Source organism: Sitophilus oryzae, unplaced genomic scaffold, assembly GCF_002938485.1.
Source record: "Sitophilus oryzae breed Bouriz unplaced genomic scaffold, Soryzae_2.0 scaffold_1623_pilon_pilon, whole genome shotgun sequence".
Lineage (NCBI taxonomy): Eukaryota > Metazoa > Arthropoda > Insecta > Coleoptera > Curculionidae > Sitophilus > Sitophilus oryzae.
In genome coordinates this window covers 446,061-460,304 of record NW_022146307.1, presented here as the reverse complement: position 1 = coordinate 460,304, position 14,244 = coordinate 446,061, and the positions used below count along the sequence as shown (strand labels likewise).

Genomic DNA, 14,244 nt, shown 5'->3' with positions numbered 1-14,244 from the left:
TGGGGGGTTGGTAAGGGGGTATGGGAGGTGGTTAAAAATTTGAAAAAATTGTAACTCCAAAATTACAGTAGCTAGTGAAACGCGGTTTTCAATTTAAGATTAGGAATAATATTTGCAACAAAATTTGTAATAACATCAAAATCAGTCAAAGTCGCAGTTTTTGAGATAATTGAAACCAAAGGAACTGCCTACCAACTTTTTATTAACATATTTTAGTATGGGCGGCTATACGTATACGTGCCTCCCTGCGCCAATTTTTTTTAATATCTTAAAGTTTCTAATTGATTTTAGCACTCCATTTTCTAATTCAAGCACATGTTTTTTCGGGTAATTTCGTATTTATCTTGATTTTCTCTCTGATGATGCGCTTCTAAACCTTCTAAACCTTCAACAATTTTCACCAGCCGTCTTTGTCTAATTTCTAGATTTTCTAGAATTTTCTGTAGGAGGTCTTGTTCTTCTGGATGACGTAATTTTTCCTCTTTCTTTTCTTTTTCTAATCGAGCTCGCTCTTTTCCTTTTTTACGTATCTCTTTTCTTATATTTTCCATAAAATATCCTAATAATTTGCTTACTTCCTGCATTTTCTTTGCTTGTTCTTTTTCCCCAACCATAAAAATTCAAATCCGGTCTAAAATCTTCAAAATCCACTTAATTTCTTCTTAAAATATAAAAATTCTTTAAAATCCCACTTCTGACACAAATTGTTACGGATTCCGTGGGTCCTTAATTCAAAACACACTATAAAACACTTAAGATTGGTTTACCCCTGTGGGGCAGTTTCCAGTGACGACACCTACAATTATTTATTAGGTTCTTTTTGTGCTCTAGTAGTTTTTGTCTTTTTGTTATCTACCACTGGCCACAGTCTTCGAGTCTTCACGATGTTGTTACGTCTCTTTCTAAGCCTTCTAAATCTTCAAAAATTTTCTTCAGCCGTTCTTGTCTAATTTCTTGACTTTTTGTCGGCGGTTTTGCTCTTATTGATGTAGTAATTTTTCTTCTTCCTTTTCTTTTTCTAATCGGGCTCACTTTTCTTGTTCTTTACCTAGTCTTTCTTGTTCCTCTGGTTTCTCTTTTCTCATATTTTCTATGAAATCTCTTAATAATTTGCTTACTTCCTCCATTTTCTTCTCTTGCCCCATCCATAAACATTCTCAAATCCGGTCAAAGCTTCAAAATCCAATTAATTTCTTCTTAAAATTTAAAACTCCTTTGATATCCCAGTTCTGCCACAAATTGTTACGGATTCTGTTGGTCCCTAATTCAAAACATACGATAAAACACTTAACTAATTTGTTCTATTAATGTAAGTTTATTAATTATGACATGGAAATTTACTACAAGCAATGTATTTAATTGGTGTTGTCCAATAGAGAAAATAAAACCATTAAATATAAAGCAATATTTATGAAGTGTTAAGTGGGCACGAAAAATATTAAAGCATTTAAGAAAGATATCAATCTAAATTAAAGGAAAACGGTCCAAATTTTCTTTCATTTTCTTCAGTCTATTATAATTTTATTATTATGCCATGCCGTTGGTATCGATTACGACCTTACAAACAAAACGCGAGAAAGGGAAATTGAAACATTAAATATCAGGTTATAATACTTCAATCGTAATAATATGTAAGTATGCATAGTAAAAATCGAATTTTGAAATTAATAATAAATCATCTAGTGTTGCCTTTGTTTGTTGTTTCTCGGCTTTTATTTGTTTTTCTCATTTTGGTGCTTTTTGTAGTTATTATTTGTTTAATATTTACTAATCAATATTTAATGGAGACAATACTCGTATTTTAGTAGATCTTTAGCATAATGATAGCAAATAGAAATTATTATGAATTGTGTTACGATGTAGGCCGTATATTATTAGTAAGCCAAATATAATAAAGGGTATTTTATTCATTTATTTTTAGCCTATTTATAAAATGAATCAATCGATTTAAGGTCACGGTTTTTATAGTCATAAACCGTTTTCAGGACACCTATCAATACATACAGGGTCTCAAAACACATGCCTAATCTTTTGTGAGGATGTGATTTCCCACGTAAAATCAATATTTATTTTTTATATCAACATAGGTCCGATTCTACTTTGTTTCGTAGCTACAGGGGGTTAAAGTCTTCAATTTTTTTTTCGATTTATTTTAATTTTCTTTGAAGTGCTTTTAGCGATTCGAATGAAATTTTGAGGGAAAAGTTAGTATAAGTGAAACATCTACCTATACTAATATATAAAATCCTTAAGTGCCTGACATACTGATTAATCACGATCCTGCTCAAACCCCTCAACGTAAGAAGCTCAATTTTGGCATACAGATTGATTCTAAGGTGTAGAGCAGTGATTCCCAAAGTGGTCCAGGTGGACCCCCAGGGGTCCACGGGAGACTTGCTGGGGGTCTACGTAGGCGTGAACAAAAAATGGGGGTCCATAAGATGTTAATGGGGGTCCACGAAAATTTATCTGCTTTTGATAGTAAAGAGCAAAAATGTAAGCATAGTTTTTATAAATGTATACAGGGTGTTTCGAAAAATCTGGTCATTGATTAATTACGATCCTGCTTAAAGCGCTTGACGTAAAAAGCTGATTTTTGGAAAACAGATTGACTATAGGGTGTAGAGATTCGATAAGAAAGGATTTTTCGAAACTCGAATTCTAAGAGGGTGAAACTATTCTTCAAATATTAAAATATTTTTTATTTAAAAACCGGTGAGTTTTTCGGAAAAAACTCTTAAACACGTATATTTTATTTTGTTGTTTTACATATTTTAAGATTTTTATAAATTTATACAGGGTGTTTCATAAAAATATGACCATTGAGTAATCACGATTCTGCTTTAAACTGCTTGATGTTTAAAGCTGATTTTTGGCAAACGGATTGACTGTGGGGTGCAGAGGTTCGATAAGGAGGGGTTTCTCGAATCTCAAATTCCAAGAGGGTGAAAACGCTCCTCAAATATTACAATATTTGTTATTTAAAAAACGGTTAGTCTTTCGGGAAAACGCTTGGGCAAACATAATTTATTTAGGTTTTTACATATTTTGAAATTTTTTAAAAAATCGTACAGGGTGTTCCAAAAAGTTGGGTAATTTCTTAACCACGATTCTGCTTAAACTGCTTGACGTAAAAAGCTTATTTTTGGCAAACGGATTTTTCGAAAGTCAAATTCCAACGAGATGAAACTACCCTTCAAATATTATCAAGTTATATAATAATATCGCCATATTGTTTTTTCTCATGCTGACATAAATGTGAGAAAATTTTATCCAGTTTGTATGTTAATGGAAATTCTTGCTTTGCTTTATCATCACCATTACAAATGATTAATTCGACGCGAACGAAGTCGCTGGTACACGCTAGTATTTTAATAAAACGTTTCATTCGTTGTCACTGGAATATCAGTTGGCCGAATGAAAATTACCCGAAAAGATGGATGCCCGAAAAAAATATCACCTAATTACAATTGACGGAAATAAAAATTTCCTGAAATTTCGATTTGTCGTAAAAGATTTTCTATAATACAGGACATTTCAATGCAGTTTAGATATCATTTTAAAAACAAAACTACTGAATTTCTGAATCTTGATATACCTATTTGTGTTATACAGGGTGAGTCTTAAATAAGTGCAAATATTTTCAGGGTTGGTAGATCTCGATAAAAGAAATATATTTTCTTTTTACCGTTTTTCGAAGAAGTCCAAAATAACCCAGTTATTGTACTATGAAAATTAAAAAAAAAATTAAGCCAAAGTAACCGAACCACTGGATCTTTTCTGGAGTTTCTTTCTTGTAAATTTAATCTACTACCTATACTGCTATATTGTCAAAAAATTATGTTTTTTGACTAAAAACTAAAAAATCCAAATTTTCAATTTTTTTTCACGAAAAAAACTAATAATCGTGTTTCTGGGGTCAAAATGTACTGCCCCTTAAAATATTTTCACTTATTCAAGACTCACCCTGTATAGGGATCCTATGTATCCTCGTAAAAAATTAGAGATCAAGTCCTATTTCATATTTGAGACACTAGTTTACGTGACCCAGCATATTTCTGAAAAAATAATATCTTTTAGATTTAGATAATCACCTTATAGATAGAATAGTTACAGCTTCATATTTTGGAAATCCAAAAAAATTCCAAATACCTAATTAAATTAAAATTTACCAAGTAAAATAAATGCATATGGATAAAAACACTAATTAACAAACTGATAAAAGGAACTCAACCTAAACAACTAACAAATTGATAAAAGAAAAAGAACTAATAATGTTAAAAGAAAAGAAATGCTTTGGCTTCCATATTGCCGCAGCTTATTCATATGGCCATGGCGTATCTTACGTCAGTACATAAAATAGCTAATAAAGTAGGTACGCTAGAGATCCAAACCGTAGGAAATAACTTTAGTTTTGCTAGGAATATAAATTGCCCTTGCCGTACATTAAAGCGGTCCGATATCGATTCGGCTTTTCTAGGTAAGTTCTTGTAAAGGGAACATTAGGACGATAAGCACGGGCACTATACATATGTTGAAACATTTCAGATACATCTAATGGAACTAATATTCTATAATTTTGTATTAATTATGAACATTATTTTTGAATAAATACATTGATAAGTGGAAGTATCTACTCACATATCTTCTTCCATGAACTAATAGTGCGGTCGAGCTACAAAAATCCGTGTGTTTTTATAAGGGGGCCTATTTTTTTAATTCTAAATAATTTTTAAGGTGTAACGTTGAAATTAAGCCTGGAAGTCACTTCGAAAATTTTGGCGTTTGGTCGCTACATTATATCATAGTATAAGGAAACTAGTAGCTTTATTCCTTGTCAAATCCTTTGTTCTTTTTCTGCCACTTTATATGACCTTGTTATCGCCTCCCGTGACCACTGACGTAGCTGTATAGTCGTGGTCTATTAACTAGGCCGAGTATAGTCGTGGCACTCGCCATAGTTTCACAGATATGTATTTAGGAAAATATGAGTTCACAATAAAATAAAATAAAAAAAAATTGATCATCGAGTAAAAACTTCCTTCTAAACAGAATATTTTCACATTTCGCGCAGGTAACAATTAAAATATATAATGCCATATTTTTATAATATTACCTATTTCAGAGATTTTCTACAACTTTCTTGTGATTTAAAACTAGATTAATTTTCTGTAGATAACTGGATTCGGCATAAAATTCTGCATATAGTACACTGTCTTTATTTAAAGCACACTGCGGTGTTGCCATTCTATATCTTATTGACTAAAAAACTTTGGTTAAAAACATTATATACGAAAAGTGGTAAAAAACTAGAGTGAATATAATAACTTTATTAATACTTCGCTGAAAGATACAAATGAAGGATACTAGAATAAATTCGTGTAGGAAAATTTACTTTATCGTATACAAAGTATTTTTATGGCGTCACCAAAATCGTAATATTTAAAATGTTCAATCTCATTTTTTTTAAATGCAACACCTTGTATACTATTTTTCTTTCAGATGTAGAACGACCAGTGAGGCCTCTACAGGTGATATAGAGCTAGCGGAGCTCTATTCTCTATTCGCCCCATTCAAACTGTGTTTCAAAGATGCTCAGTTTCCGAGATATTTAATAAGATTTTTTTGATTTTTTAGGAATTTTCGAAACATAGTTTAAATGGAGCGACTACTTACCGTTTCCAAGATAATTGCGTTTTTCGATATTGGCAAAATTTCAACTTTAAATTGTTTTCTAGGAGTTCTTATGAAAATCTAAGAAACGAAAAATTGATCATGGGAGAGCGTAATAGACCGACGCGACGGTGGGTAAATGGTTTATTAGAATTGAAGGGTTTGGTAGATATTATAAAAAAAAGTTACAAAAAGCAAAAAAAAAATTGTAGACGTGTTGGTATCATTTTTTTTATTCATTCATTCATTGCCATTACTCGCTGACGAGTATTTGACACGCATCAGAAGATAGTTACGCAAGGAGTTTTCTTGCATGAGCTTTCCTGTGACTGATGTTATACGTGATGCGTGATGAATACGCGATGTTATCTCTCTTACGCATTCCGGACATTCAAAAATCTCATTACTTTGTTGTCGCCTTACTTTTTGGTTGTCGTTGTTAACTGAGTTTACAATTCTTCGCCATTGCGTTCTGTTGTGCACTGATTCCTGCCAATTTCCTTATACTATACTAATCCTCCTACTTCCTCCCATTTTTATACTATATTCGTATCCCTAGCCCATAACCTCTATAATAACCCAGGTTACATTTCTATCTTGAAATATTTTTAGTCGAATTGCCGCAACGATAATTCTACAACTGTTTTAAGTTTCTTCTAGATTTTTTTAAATGTCGATTTGTCTAAATGTAAAAACTCTTTCTATATCAGTAGAACTGGTTTAGAGTAGAACATTCCGTAGATATATAGTGGTCTCATTATTTTCAATTCGTTAATCCTCCTGGATACAGGTGTTTCTGACGCGAATTAAATCACCATTAGTACACAAATTCAAATAATTTATGCCACTCTGGACATTAACTGCGTTCTATTTTAGTGCGGAAAAACTCTGCATTATCGAATTAAGCTGCGACCTTTCTCTGTTCCTCTGGTCTCCTATTTATTTTTAGATATCAATTTTTTAATAGAAACGATTAAACCTGTCCATTATCCTATCATCATAATGTATTCTTTGTAAACAAAACGCAGTAATAGTCGTAGTAGCTTGTGCTTTGTTTTTTATGGCTCCAAAATACAGTATGAGATATGAACTTTTTAAATTAAACATATTTCTTGGAAGGGTTGCTGATCATCACGGCTACTTCATTTTTTGGCATATCATCATCATCATCATTTTCAGCTTATTCAACCATTTTCAATTATTGCGTAGCCTTCCTCATATATTTAGATACTTTCTTTGTATTAGTTGGGCCCATTATAGTCTATTGTTGGCTATGCGGGCCCAAGTTATCCCTGCTAATTTCTTAATGTCATGGTCCTATCTCAGGTTCGGTCTTCTTCTAGGTCTCTTTAATTCCTCGTGGCTACCATGCTGTAATTTATATGATCGATCTGTTTTCCGTTCTTGCCAGGTGTCCTGCCCATTGCCATTTGAGGGATTTCTACTTTTTGACGTATACAGGGTGCTACAAATTCGAGGTACGAGCATTGGTATCTCGGTAACCGTAATAGATACGAAGATGGTTAAATTGGGGCAAAGTTACGCCTTGGGATGTTCACCAAAATGCCATCAAAAAAGTTTTAAAAATTTCAAGGATTGCTGAGTTTTTTCGAAAAAACGGATTTTTTTGAAAATATTGATAATTTGTGAGATACAGAGACCACCTTAATCTGTTTAAACACGGACCTGCATTTTTTATTTCAGATTTTGAAAGAACTCGGTCTCCTGAGTACAATGATATGCCACACTTTATACTTTTTTTTTGTTTCGGACATTTAAACACAAAATTTATTTAAACTAATTTCAAGTCCGGCTCTGTTTTTTAAATACAGGCAGTCCTCGTACTTACGGCAGGTTAAGTTCAGGATGATTCACGGTACCCGGACCGTACCCGAGCCGGGCACGTTTCGTGAAGTAGACACCGCGCCACGTCCGGGCCTTCTGTTTATGCTACACCGAGTTGATAATGGGGCTGTATTGGTTCTGGAGTATATTATAAAACACAGCCCCATAAACACACGAAGATTTAATACGAACAATGCCAAAGTTCTCATTTGTTCGCAAGTGAAGTTGTACCAATTAAAGTTGATGAAGAAAGAACAACACCTGCTCAAAGGGCAAGATGAAGAACCTATCTTTTAATTACATCCTTTCATTGTCCAGTTTTATGCATTCCCTGTCATTAAATACTGCTGTAAGATTCACTACCTACTACAGACATGATAAAAAGTGTACTTTGTGTATACCATAACTGCAGATTGCAGTCGGGGCACCAGGAAAAGTCCATTCATGCTTTCCGCAACGTGGCGGGAAAGGAGTGGATCCGAGAAAAAAATGTACGCCGACATTTCTGGGACGGGGCACGGACGAGTTCCGGCGAAGCTCGGATCGTGCTCGAAGCCTGGCATGAATGTATATGTGTAAAGGATGATCCACGGTACACCGGACCGTACCCGAGCCGGGCACGTTCCGTAAAGTAGACACCGAGCCACGTCCGGGCCTTCAATATATGCAACACCGAGTGGACAACGGGGATCATGACTATCATGTCCGTGCCGATTATATTCTAGAAAACAGTGTTGCCGCAGTGGTACATTTGTACCAAATTTGATACTTTTAGTTCTATTTGGTACAGTGGTACTACATTTTCAAATCCAGGATGATTCGGTATAATAATTATTTCCCACGCGCACCAAAAATGAATATATATTTAATAATTATCGTCGTTGATATTGCATTAAACGCGCTTACCGATACCATTCGGAGACAATCCGCATTAATTAACGACGTATTATAAACGTTGTAATGTCTATAGGGTTGCATATATTAAATAACCCGAAGAAAAAAACTTAAAAATTTTCTGTTTCTAACATGCTTCTATATTTGCGTTTTTTTTAATAAAATTTAAGTTTTCCAAGTATCGTGTGTAGTATTAGAATTACTTACATTTCTTCAACCTATACATACTTATAATTGGGTTTTCTGAATTTCTATTTCATGTTTTTCGTCTCGATTTGTGTCTTTCTCCAGGAAGTTTTTTTTATGTAGAAATTTATGAAGAAATTCACAACGACCAAACCGGTTAAAGTCATTTGCAGATGTATTTTGTTGTGCTTTAAAAAATTGTACCAAAGTGGTACATTTTTAGTTTATAATGTGGTACGCGCTAAAAGTTGGGTGCGGCAACACTGCTAGAAAACAGCCGCTATAGGCCCGTAGATGAACGAAGTATTTAGCCCGGGCGACTCATTTATGTTTGCCGCAACGGGGCCGGACCGTAGCGGATCCGAGGAAAAATGTACACCGACATTTCTCGGACGGGGCACGGACGCGTTCCGGCGAAGCTTGGCCCGTGCTCGGCTTAGCATGAATGCATAAGTATAAATAACATTTGACAATGTTTGGCGTGCCTTCACCGTCGCACGGCTCCGGCCCGTCACGGTGTACCGTGAATCACCCTTTACGGTGTAGCGTGAAGCATCCTTTCTTCAAAAGTCGAAACGACCCGCGACGTAAGTCGAATCTTATTTTGTCATAAGATACTATAGAAAATGGAGAAGTTAGGTACTTTTGTAAGATAAAAATACGATAAAACAGATAAAGAGATGTGGGTTTGTATATATTAATATTATTGTATTTTTAAATAATTGAGGTATGAGAAACAGTGTATTGTAATGTAGTTAAACTTATAATAATACAAGAAACAAAAAAAAAACTGAAAAAAAACAAAAATATAAAAAAAGTATTTTTTTTTATGAAAAACAAATTAGGGCAAGTATTTTTAGTCCCGTTTTTTCATTATCTAATCAAAAAAGTATTTTTAACTATCCATATAACAGTAAATATAATACATATATACTAATATGACAACTACAGAAATACCAGAGAGTAAAGTAGACATATTTAGAAAGTATATATTTATTTTTTTTGGTTGGAACTTTTATTGTGGGTATCGTCAAAAGTCGTAATAGTTGCTAATTAAGTAACGATCAACACTGTCCCACTTTTTCATTATGAGGATCTGTCAACCCTGCTTGTATGTTGCTAAAATTTTATTGTTTATGTCCAAACATCTTTTAAAATTTGGATCGTTCTTTTCAAAAAATGACGTAACTCGAAACAGTGGGACGTAACTTTGAGGAATAGTGACAAAAATTTGTTCGACGTAACTCGAAACGACGTAAATCGAGGACTGCCTGTATTTAAATTATTCATCGTTACAATATTGATAAGCCTTCAAATTTAATTACGTGGGGTAAAACATTGAATACGAAAAATCAAATTCAATAAAAAAAATAATTGCATTACTTGACGTCATTTGTAAAGTGAAATCAATATTTTTTCAACATTTACAATAAAGAGTACAAAATGCATTCGAAGGATATAAGAAGAAGATATGTTCAAAGAGCTATAAATAAAATCGAAAGAATAATAAATTTGTGCAATAGGCAAGGTGGTAATCCTTTCGAACATGTAGAGCATTAGAAACTAGTTTGTAGAAGGTGATTTATTTATAATAACTACAATTAATATTATGCATATTGTAAGATCGTACACTGAGAATTTCAAATTCACAATAAAAAAGTTAAAAATATCTTTAAATTGCTGAGCTGATATTATTTATTTGAATCTTCAATTGACTCGATTTTTTCTAATTCGATGTTAATTAGCGCTGATCAATATTGTTGCAATGAATATAATCAGATTAAATATTTTAAGAAATATACCAGGGTCGGACTTGAAAATATTTTAAATAATAATTAAATAGTTTTGTTGTTGTTATTAAAGTACCCAAAACAAAAAAAAGTATAAAGTGTGGCATATCGTTGTACTCAGGAGACCGAGTTCTTCAAAAGCTGCAATAAAAATGCAGGTCCCTATTAAAAAAAAGAAGTCGGCATCTGTATCTCACACAAATTATCAGCTAATTTGAAAATCTAAAAATACTGTCAGATAGCCCTAATAAAGTGGCTATGAGAATATGCAATTAGTTTTTCGATTTTCTAAAAAGTAACGAAAAAATAAAATTGATTTTCAAAAAAATCCGTTTTTTTCCAAAAAACTCAGCGATCCTTGAAATTTTTAAAACTTTTTTGATTGCATTTTGGTGAACATCCCAAGGCGCAACTTTGCCCCAATCGTATCGTATCGTATCTATTACGATTTCCGAGATACCAATGCTCGTACCTCGAATTTGTAGCACCCTGTATAGTTGTGTATTACTGTGTAGCAGAAAACGTGCCTTATTTAATCCATCCCAGAAATTGTCAAAAAACATCTGAAAGTCCACATATCAAATTCGTCCAATTATATCGATAGTCTTTATATGTTATAAAGTAGTATTAGGAACACTATCATTGTTTTAGAGCTTTTAAGTATCAAGACTTTCTTCACCATAACGGATTTTACTCGATAATGGATATACTTAACGGATAACTTTCTTAAAGATATCAAAATTCTTTTATGTTGTTATTTTGAACTGATAACGGTTAGTCAGACTTAAATTAGTTCACACTTGATCACAGTCAGTGATACTTCTGACCGAAACGTTATGTAAACAAAAAATAAATAAAGTCAATGGAAGTCCGAAATTCTTGAATACCGTAAAAGTTTTAATACCGTAAAATTAGTGCACAGTTCCATAAAAAATTACAACATAAAAGAATTTTTGGACGAAAAAAAAATTTTCTTTGAAAGAAACGTTGTATAAGCAAAATAAATAAAGACAATGGAAGTCCAAAATTCTTTTAGTTTTCATACTGAATTTTACGGTGTTTAGGAAATATTTTTCATTCTTGTGCATCTCACATTTTGATGCATGATTTAATGATAAAATGCTAATTTTCTCATGCATGTATACTATCTTCCCACATTATCTAGGGCAGAATCCTTGAAACAAAAAACAACGTAGAAGCACTAAACTGCGTTTGTTTAGTATGCATTTGCGGAACATCAATTATGGTCATTCGTTTAAACAATTAGTTCGTTAAAACAGTTAATAAAGGATTAGCTTAGGAATGTAAACGTACGCCTGGTACTAACTACATAATGAAGAAGATTAGAATTTGAAAAAATAATCTGCTTTTAACGTAAAAATTTGAGTTAAATGGAGTTAAATGCTGGGCGGACTGCCAGGGTTCCTAAAATTAAAAACAGATAAAAGTAACTCTGGAAAAGACTTGATATTTCACCTCCTCCTCCTCCTTCCTCTTACTCTATAAGAGTATGGTGACATTATGATATCGCATTGATTGTGTCTTGATTGATGTCATGTTGTTCTGTTTTGCGCAGCAGTACTGGCCTTGTGCAAACTATGGCCTATTATCGTCTTCATTTGGTCTACCCATCAACGGTTTGGAGATCTCCGTCTGGGAAGTTTCCCGTCACTTTTCCCTACACAATTAGTTTTTCTAGGCTATTGGTGTTCCTGGATATGTAGCCAAAGTATCTTAAATATGGTTGATTTATTGATGTTGATATATTCGATATTCAGTTGTTTGTACGTTGAGCTGTGTACGGTATTCGCAGCATCCGTTTATAACAACACATTTCAAAAGTATCGATTTTACTTCGCATTGCCAACTTAATGTTCAGGTCTCTGAGGCATAAGTGGTAATGGGGAAAATTAGGGCTCTTAGTAGTCGTAGGTTATTGCTATTTGAAATAGATGAGTCTTTCCATATTTTATTGAGTTTGGTCATGGAATTGCGTGCTATACACAGTCTTCTCTTGATTTCTGCATTACATACTCCTTTGTTTGATATCAAAGAGCCGAGATATATGTATCTACAACTTCGGAATCTGTTGTATTCGTGGGTTTTCGATCGATAAAATTATTAATTTTGTTATCTTTTATTTAATTTTAACCCATATCTCTGCTGACCACCTCTAATTTGTGCATAATAATTTAAATTTAGCGGAGGATACGAGTAAAGTTTATCATCTGCGTACTTTAAATTCGTTATTTGTTTACCGCCTATAGTGATACCACCGTTGTAATCTTCCATAACTTCTCTCATTATAGATTGGCATATATATTGAAGAATAAAGGAGATAAAATGCATCCCTGTAAGGTGTTGAGGTACTCCCACGTCCTCTAATACAGACCAAAGTTTGCTCCACTTAATACAATCAAATGATTTGCTGTAGTCCACGAAACACATATGACTCGTGATAAATAAAATAAAATAAATAAATTTGCTCTTTAGTGCCTTCGTCGGGCATGAAACCCGTTTGCTCTTCAGATATTTCTTTTAGAATGAAGTATTTTAGACGGCTATTGATAATGTGTAGCAGTACTTTACTAGTGTGATTAATAAGCGCTATCGTTCTATAATTAGTGCAGTCAGTGGAGCAGCCTTTCTTCAAAAGTCCTAACGGCTATCTATCAGATTCCAATATGATATAGCATAGTTTGTGTAAGTGCGAGTATGCAAATTATATTTCTCCACTAATATATTACGATATTTCATCAATGAAACATCTACATAAATGTGTTATGGTAAGACATTTGTGTACATTTTTCAGTATAAACTCCTGTGCTACCAGGGCTACATTTTCATCTCTTTCTTCAGTTTTTTTATGCTCCACTACTTCGAGTTCTTCAATTAGTTCAACAATATGTAGGCCTTTTACATCTTCCTGATGCAAATCATTAAACTCCTTTCTAGACAACGACTTTCCTAAATCAGCTATTTACTTATTAATTTGGTCTCTGATACCTAACCAAACCAAACACTTGTTTTGTAGATTTCTCTTCTAGTTGTTAAAACATACTTTTTTCGGGAATTTGGCCCACTGCAAAGGTATATAGACATTATAAATCAAAATATTTTTACATTTAAAGCGCCCTCTATATAAAGTATGGCTAATATTATATTAACATGGTTTCATACCCATTAATTTTATTATGAAGTCTAGAAAATATCTTTAGAAAAACAAACATCGTCATCAACCTAGAAGTGTACTTTCGGGACTTTGTGCTCTATTTTTAAATTGGAAACATCGAAAAATAAACAAGTTTCGTTGGCGAATTTTCCTCGGTGCGCCATTGCCATTTCCAAACTTTTCTCTATCTCAAACTATAGTTTGTTAAACGTTTTCCTTGCCACAAGGGATTTGTTTTACTGTCCCGTTATCGTAAAAGTTGTTTTTTGTAGCCATTGTCCAGTTTTATTTTTAATGTTGTTTTCTAATTCAAACGATTTTTTTCGAATCTTTTTTTATTATTAGTAAATTATGATTGATGTAACAGTGTCCTGCTAATTTTTTGTTTGCTCTTGGAACAGAAATTTGAGTGATCGGACCCTCCCCTTAGCTTCTAGCTCATAAGTAAGGCGGTCTAGCTCATAAGTCCAATTCGGCCAGAAGGTTGGGTCGATTTAAGGTTCATTCCCACACCATCAGAAAACTATCTAAAATAGTTAACATCTAAACACCTTTAGTTTTTGAGATAATTTTCTGTAGGTAGACCGTACATCAATGTTATGAATTTTAATAAAATTTTATAATTAATTATATCAAATAAATAATGTATTAATTATATTTTAACTAGTTGAAGCCTGGCGCATC

The 14,244-nt window shown here is 33.2% G+C and overlaps 1 protein-coding gene across 3 annotated transcripts in view; it reads left to right on the top strand.

Annotated features, from left to right (window-relative positions):
* LOC115880426 (protein NDRG3-like) overlaps positions 1 to 14,244 on the top strand; it is a 70,125-nt gene that overhangs the window by 4,089 nt on the left and 51,792 nt on the right. The window lies entirely within an intron of this gene.